At 45.3% G+C, this 8,472-nt stretch overlaps 1 protein-coding gene and 1 long non-coding RNA gene across 2 annotated transcripts in view; both read left to right on the top strand.

The window, feature by feature from the left end:
- Positions 1 to 8,472, top strand: part of acot20 (acyl-CoA thioesterase 20) — a 16,423-nt gene that overhangs the window by 4,878 nt on the left and 3,073 nt on the right. The window lies entirely within an intron of this gene.
- LOC107756600 (uncharacterized) lies at positions 4,704 to 5,700 on the top strand. The gene is made up of 3 exons (XR_001641835.1): positions 4,704 to 4,838; positions 5,156 to 5,157; positions 5,198 to 5,700. It is a non-coding gene; the product is annotated as an uncharacterized LOC107756600 (long non-coding RNA).

The raw sequence follows: 8,472 nt of genomic DNA, 5'->3' as shown, positions 1-8,472 counted from the left end.
GCGTGATCACTGAAGCAGCTCCAGTTAGCAAGCGCTTTCGGAGTGAGAGTGAATTCCTCATTGATTGGTCTGACTCATGACTCCCAACAAATCAGGTGAGCGGTGGGCGGAGACTGCTTTAGGCCACAGAGTGGTGAGTTCTGACAGGCTGCATCAGATGGCGCGTTTCAAAATTAAAGTTATTTTATCGGCGAATCGGTTTTGAAAATGACCATACCGATAATCATAAAAATGCTTAATATCGGCGCCGATAATCGGTCGACCCCTACTTTGTAGTTTGAGTATCAAAGATATTAGCACCTTTTACTCTTTACTTGACTACATTTTTGAATAATTAGATGTACTCTTTACTCAAGTCAAGTCACCTTTATATAGCACTTTATACAATACGTCTCCAGTTACTGACGTAACCTCGGTTCCCTGAGAAGGGAAGGAGATGTTGCGTACAGCTTAAGCTGATCGCATTGGGAAACACCTTTCTCCTCAAATACTGAAGCCTTATTCGCTTAACACCATTGCATTGCAATGGCCAATGGCGCTCGAGTGTGCGAAAAGAGTGGTGGGAAAGCACCCTATATAAGGGACGCCGAGTGGCATTTCATCAGAATCTTTCGACTGATTAAGAGAGCTTATGACAGACCTAAGTGCATGTAACAGCATGAACGCAACGTCTCGTTCCCTTCTCAGGGAACCGAGGTTACGTCAGTAACCGGATACGTTCCCTTTCGAGAGGGTCTCTCGACATTGCGTACAGTGTAAGCTGATCGCATTGGGGAACGTGTACCTTCACGCCGTGTTACTGCGAAGGGCACTCAGCATAAGCGGAGACGTCAAATAAACACAGCGACACTCAACAGTAATTGCAATGTATGGTACAGCCACTTTACACAAGTACACATAAGCAGCACATTCTAGATAACAGCTTCTAACCGGAGCTAGACATGCAGTTGTGGAGCTAACCGGAATTAGATGGCAAATTATGACAAATTATGGCCTGGGGAACTGTGTGTAAGTTGGCTAGGCAGCAGCAGCGCCGGTACCGCCTACTACAGGGCATACAGCCGTCATCCAAATACTCTTGTAAAAAAAGACAAATTTACTAAAAACAGGCAGTTAACAGGGTCTTGGCCCTTCGAAGTGCAACAATCTTCGAAGGCTCCCCACCTATGACCATAGAGACGTCTAGTAAACAGAAAGCTCACCTCTGAATGTCTTTTGCCCTTCCAGTGACAGCGAGTTTAACGTCAGCAAACTCTGCCGAGTAGCCAGACACGCAGATTCCATATAGGCTGGATGCCAGACTGAGTCGCTCGCTTGAGAGGGGATCTCTCCTCAAGGAAATTTGTCATTCAGGTCCCGAGAACCAGGGCTGCATGTGCCCTCTGCCTCGACGTATGTCCGCCCAGCGATTGAGATGGCCGGGGAGACAGACAGCTCAACAGACAGGAGGTGCTAGTCTGCCCACGTCTTCAGGTTCGTCATGAGCATGAGAGTAGGGCGAGAACGGGAACCGCCTTGGCGACTATGAACGCCACGGCTGCCGTATTGTCCATGCGAACGAGAACATGCTTGTGATGGACTTAAGTGTAGAAACACTTAAGAACTTACGAGACAGGTGAACTGCTCCGATCACCAGGCAGATCCAGGCAGGTCATCAGGTACTATTTCTCTGTGTCTGTCCAGGCACAAGAATGCCGGGCAACCATTGTACAAGGCTGCTGTTGTTGTAAAAGGCTGTGCACCTCCTTAGGGCCAGCACTTCTAGGCATTTGTGAGTCACCAAGATGCGCGTTGAGCTCGAGTGTGGGGCCCGTGCAGGAACGCACGCTTTCAATCATAGTTGAAGAGGTCACATATGAAGCAGTCCCAGCCTGCCAAATAATGATACAGTGCAAACAGTCTGAGGGAGTGTTCTGAAAACACTGGGGCGTTTTGAAGCCTGCACGGAAGTGAGCATTACACTGTTGAGACAGGGCAATCTGTGTCATTTATATGGAACTCGTTGTCTCTTTAAGGCAAGGGAATATTTTATTTATTTATTGTTAACAGACCTAGTGGAAACCCGCAGCTCTGAGGGGGAGGGTGGGCCTGCTGAAGTGCTGTATGTGCGTGGACACACCGGCAAAGATAAAAAGTGGTGAAACGCAGCACTTTAAAAGCTATCAGAAAACAGCTGCCATAACAAATATCATGGCTATTGCAACAACAAGCGGCGGACCCGGCACTTGGTGTACACTATCCGATGGCACCTCATAACACTGCAGCCAGTTAGTAGAACAGGGCAAGCGCAGTAAGAACGCATTGTTTAGGGGCTAGCAGCCACTGAAACTCAAATAGAAAACTCCGGCTAATTCTGTGCTTAAGATAGAAGCGGTGACTCAGCGCTCATTACTATCAGAAGCTAGCCATGCTAGACAACATAACAACTGCATCGACAAGCGACAAATCCGGGGCTATTTAAACAGTACATCGGGATAATTGTAACACAGCCAACAGTAGCGATAGCCCATATTTAAGGAGGGAAAACTCAGTTTCAAGCATAATGACTATAACCCACAGGATAATAGCAGCAAGACAAATCATACAGGGGCACTACCGCTGTAATCACTGCAAAAATTTGTACATAGAAGAGACCGACGCGCACTATGGAAACAATCAGGCTGCCGCAATATAGAGTGTGTGAGCGGCGGCCTCCCAGCCATCCCACCGGCACAGTGCACAAGCAGTGACATGAATCATAAAACGTAGCAGCGACTTAACTCAAGAAGCAGTAAACTGGCCTACCTTGAGAAAGCAGACTTGAACCGAAAGGACCCGGGAAGCCATTGTTTAAGAACGTGGCAATTTTATTCTGCGAATAGATATCCCTTTAGACCAAGATGAGGCATGGCTCTCGTATAGTCGGCTTGCACACCAGTAGTTTGTTTTCCGATTTTTTCATTTTTTTTTTCAAACGCGGAAAGCGCGCACAGGGCAGGTAGGGCTCTCCCCCGCCATGCACTCGCTCGGAGTAAAAGCCGAAAGACATATCACCTGGGCTCTGAACACCTTGAGAGCACCTTGGATATGTAGCCCTTTCTCGGTTTAAGCACAACTTACAGTCATTAGGTCTGAAAACTATACATGACTCGCTGACAGAGAGAGCTTGCATATCATCCACTAGCTTAACAGAAGCAAGCATAAGCAATAGCGCTGTCTTAAGGGAGAGCACTTTTTTTTTGAGAGATAAAAAAAATTATTCTGATAGCCAACAGAGTAGTATCTCCTGTATTCTGTCTTCCCGTTTGTCGCACTGCACAGTGGAACAACCAGCACAAAGACAACCAGTGATAGTGCCCGCAATAGGAAGTGAAAACGAGAGAAGAGTAAAATAGCGGGTAGACTTTATTGTCAATCCGACTATACCGCTCTGCGGCACGTTTAACACCGGGAACGGATGGCATTTCGGCCACGAGTTCTTTCGCAGCTGGCTCAGGCTCTATGCAAGAGTCTGAAGCTGGGCTAGATTTACATGCAGTCACACAGAGCTATGCTAGCTGTAACGCCAGTCCATATAGCGGTCAGTATAAGCAACATTACACATCTGTATGAAGAGAGTGGCACAGCTGGCTCTCACCACAGAAAGGCAACGCATGGTGGCAGCGCCAGCATATAGCGGTCAGTTTTTGGAAGACAGCGGCACAGCCGGTGTTTATCATAGAAGGGTAATGCACTGCTGCACCACCAGCATATATAGCAGTCAATGACCTACATAGTGGCCAGTGTAAGCAACAACAGCAATCTGTATGAAAAACTGCGGCACAGCCGGTGCTAGTCATAGTCATAGAAGTCATAGAAGGTTAATGCGCTGCGGCACTGCCGGTTCCGCCAAATATAACCGTAGCAACACTACCTGCATGGCAGCAGCAGAGCCGGTGCTTATCAAAGAAGGGCACCGCACGATGGAAGCGTCAGCATATATAGCGGTCAGTGAAGCGACACTATACATCTGCAATGCATGAAAGACAGCGGCTCAGCCAGTGCTTATCATAAAAAGCAACGCACGGCTTCAGCGCCATGTATATAGCTAAAGTGTAGTTTCATACTAGTGTAAGCAACACTAGTATGAACAAGTACACTAGTATGAAAGACAGCGGCACAGCCGGTGAAAATCATATAAAAGCAACGCACGGCGGCAGCGCCAGCATATATAGTGGCCAGTGCAAGCCACACTGCATACCTGTATGAAAGACAGCGGCACAGCCGGTGAATATCATAAAAGGCAACGCACAGCGGCAGCGCCGGCTAGTATATAGCTGTTACTGTAAGCAACACTGCTATCTGTATGACAGACAGCAGCACAGCCAGTGCTTATCAAGGGCGCCAGTGTTGTATAAATAGCTGTCAGTGTAAACAGCACTTAAACAGGTACGAAAGACAACGCACTGCAGGTGCGTATCATAGAAGGCAACGAGCAGTGGCAGTGTAGAGTGTAAACGGCAATACATGTCCTGATGAATACAGCAGCACAGCACCGGTGCATATCATAGGAAGCCAGTGAGAGCACCAGAATTTACAGCAGTTAGTATAGGCAAGCACTACACTCCGCTACTGAAAACAACCACTTAGCTGGTCTTTATACGGTGATACGTCATAACCTTGTGAAGGCTGAAACTGCCTGCCCGGATGCTTTGGACAGCTCGCTGCTGGGTCGGGAAAGCTGTTTATATGATTAAGTAAGCGATTGGAGCAATCTGCGATCTAGCAGGCAAAATACCGCGCTGAAGCGGGGCACTGATGTTATGTGAGCGGCTGGGATATGTTGTGCTTTGCACAATCCAGAACGCCGCTGAGGCGGGGTGCTGTTTGTATCGTAAGCACGTTCAGAGCATAGGGGGTCAGCGGGACCTGTGTCAGCATATGAGCCCTTTGCTGCAAACCTCACGTTCAGCTTATAGCTCCACTACCATGAGGGGAGCGTGAGAGCCAAGTTTGTTTCTTTATTTAGGTAAGTGACGCTTATGACGAGCGCTATCCGAGGGCGGGAAGTCCTCACACTCATGGATGGATCGGCAGGGCGGAAAGCATATGGGCTCTGAGCCAGCGTGAACTCGCCACTTAATACTTCGTACTCCAAATAGGTGTGATTTCGGTGCTTCTTCCTGCTTGAAGAGAGCGGTTGAGGGGGCGGCTGCGCGAAGGCTAACCGATCCCGGAGAATTCTGACGCTCACTTTTTTAGCATCACAATGCGGGCAGTTAGGGCCCTCAGTGGCAGCTTCTGCGTGGGCGCGGCCAGGCAGAAGACACAAAGTTTGAGTCCGTCGGAGATCCCGATGGGTCCCACGCAGATCGGGTAAACATAAATGATATCTTCAATCCATACTCCACCGGAACGCTTAAGGGATTAGCAAAGCAAATTCCACAATCCTCTTTGGCGATGAATCAACGGCGAAGACATAAGCATTATGATGAAGGAGAAAGATTCTGATGAAATGCCACTCGGCGCCGCTTATATAGGGCGCTTTCCCGCCACCCTTTTTGTGCGCTCGAGCGCCATTGGCCATTGCGATGCAATGGCGTTAAACGAATAAGGCTTCAGTATTTGAGGAGAAAGGTGTTTCCCCAATGCGATCAGCTTACGCTGTATGCAACGTCGAGAGACCCTCTCGAAAGGGAACTGGTTGTGTCAAAGCAGCTATACAGTGTCAAACAGGAAATAGTTTGTCAATAATACAAGAGGACAATAACAAATGGTAAATTTTTCAGTTAAAATCAGTTAATTTTTGATTCAGTGATGTCATCATCCAGTTCAGCTCTCTTCCAATAGTGTCTGTGCAATCAAGCCGACAATATTGCCAGAAATTAAGCATCCGCAACTAAGCAAGTCAAAGGCAACAGTGGCAAGGAACCAAAACTCCATCTGTGACAGAAATGGAGAAAAAACCTTGGGAGAAACCAGGCTCAGTCAGGGGGCCAGTTCTCCTCTTGCCAGAGCAGCATGGCATGATTTAATTCCAGGCTCCAACACAGGTCAGATTGGGCAGAGGACTTGTCTGGTTCCCATGGTCTTGTCCTAATGACCGTCTAGTTAACAAGGTCTTCGCAGGGGATCTGTCTCTGGGCCCCATCTAGTTGACATGCTCTCCGCTGACATTCAGGGCTGTAGATGTCGTCTCTAGGTGCTGATCCATCATATGGTCTAAATATGGACTTAATCTGGGTGGCTACGGTGACCTCGGAATAAGAATGAAACAGACTAATATTGGCATAGATGCCATTCTTCTTACAATGTATCGAGTACATCGGGTGTTATGGGAAGTGTTCACTGTTCCGGTTGATCTAATTAATGCAGCCTAACAATCCTTTAACGGATTTGAATTATAGAAATGTGATAGTGTGTTGTGTGTAGGGCTGCACGATAAATATTGCACGATATTTAATGTGCATCTCGTCAGTAAAGCCGGTTCTGTAATCAGCGGTAAATCTCTACACGTGCGTGCTTTCACGTGGAGCAGCATTAACTACACAGAGCCATTGTTCACTGACAAGCTGCGCAAAATATGATCGTGGTTTTGCGCATTACATAATCTGAAAATATTTGTTTTCCATTTGAATTGGTTCATTTAAAAGTAGACAATTTGCTTTCTATAGATATATATTTTCATGTCTGTGAGGCAAACACGGCGTTGCAGTGGAATTTTTTTTTTCATTTTAATTTTTTTTGACCCGATCAAGTTCACAGAGACCTATACGGCAGAAAGCGTAGGGTTTGCGTTCATTATTTTACAAAAGCACAACGTTTTGTTGTTATTGTGAGTGCACACAAATAAAAGTAGACCTTTTTCAGATTCAAAAGATGTATTACTCTGTATGAGCAAAAATGACAGTGTATTTTAAGTTAAATGCAAATGATCGCAAGGGGGGCCTCCACATTAACTGTCATGTAGTGAGCTGTATCGCGATTTATGTTTTTCCATCCCCAAAATATAAGACGTCTTAAAATGATCATTAAGACGTTTGTTTACCATTTAATGTATTGAAGCAACCCTCTATGCAAATATAATCGCCATTGGCTAGTAAATTTTTTTGTTTACACGCCAGACTGATATACTATTTCACACACACACACACACACATATATGTATGTGTGTGTGTGTGTGTGTGTGTGTGTAAAATGGCACAGCTTCTTAAATATCTGATTGTACCCTCTTAACATCAGTCAATGAAGCATTATATTATGATATTATGATAATTAAGCACTATTTAATGATAGAACAGAACTAAAACTTGGTAACCATGTATGTATGCATATTTGTCTTTAGGTACTTAGGACTAGTGGTGGTGTTTAAGATATTGTTGGTCATAGATAATAGTAATTATTATTAAAAGATAATACTACTACTAATACTACTACTACTAACTGCTGGGTTCATGAATATATTAATCACGTTGTGTGCGTTCACTCGACCTGATTTGCTGAAATCAAAACAGGGACGGTAATAGGCGAGCGCCAGCCAATGAGATTGCTGTTTGCGCATTAGTCCTGCCTACTACCGGAGAAACCGGCATATCTCCTGCTTGTTCTTAAAAGCTGAATAATTCTAAATGAACTCCGTTATTTTTTTTTACAGGAAAATATAACAAAGAATAACGTTTACATGTAGCGCCTTGATTCAGCGTGATATGTAAGACTCTCACTCTCTCTCTTTGCATGTGTGAGAAACAACGCTATCAGCAAAGCGACTGTGAGTTGTGCGCCTTCACACTAGAGTTTACGGTGTGTCAAATACAGGTATGCTGCGCATCCATTGAGCTGAATTGAAATAGTACAGATCGCTTGACAGAGAGCGAAACTCTCAAATGTTCAGCGAATGAAAATATATCTAAGCTAAACATATAATTAGCCTCTAACACACAAACTGGCAAGTAATATCTAAGAATGTATTAGCCATTGGCTAACGAAGTTGCCCAGAGATTTGAACTGATTTATTGGCAATGTAGAGTGTTAAACACACACAGTTTCACCCAATCTCATGTTAATCTTGAGTACCTATAGAGTAGTACTGCATCCTTCATATCTCCAAAAAGTCTTTAGTTTTATCCTATTTATAAAAGAAATATACAGCTTTACGATTCTCTCCAGAAAAAGCCGAGCTCCTGGAGGCGCCGTGGGCAGAGCTAAAGAGTGACGAGCACTTGAGCGCCGAATGCCAACAAAACAGACATTTGATGCCGTTTCATTTACCGTCTGCAGTTCCAGATCATGACTGGGATCTTTTATAGCTGGGATGCTCCATCTTTCAGTATCAAACGATGTGCAAATACAGCGTCGAACTGGGCCTTGTTTATAAAACGTTCGTCAACAAACACACTTGTGAAACTCCGTTGCTGCCCCGGAAAAAAATACTGTATCCACTGTTTACATAACGCTGGGTTCTTTAGGAAGCTGAACAACGTTATCTTTCCCTTACAACCAAAAACACACTTCTTT

Source organism: Sinocyclocheilus rhinocerous, unplaced genomic scaffold (assembly GCF_001515625.1).
Source record: "Sinocyclocheilus rhinocerous isolate Xijiao unplaced genomic scaffold, SAMN03320098_v1.1 scaffold683, whole genome shotgun sequence".
Classification (NCBI taxonomy): Eukaryota; Metazoa; Chordata; class Actinopteri; order Cypriniformes; family Cyprinidae; genus Sinocyclocheilus; species Sinocyclocheilus rhinocerous.
Note: the sequence above shows the minus strand (reverse complement) of the source record. Positions and strands in the feature narration are given on the sequence as shown.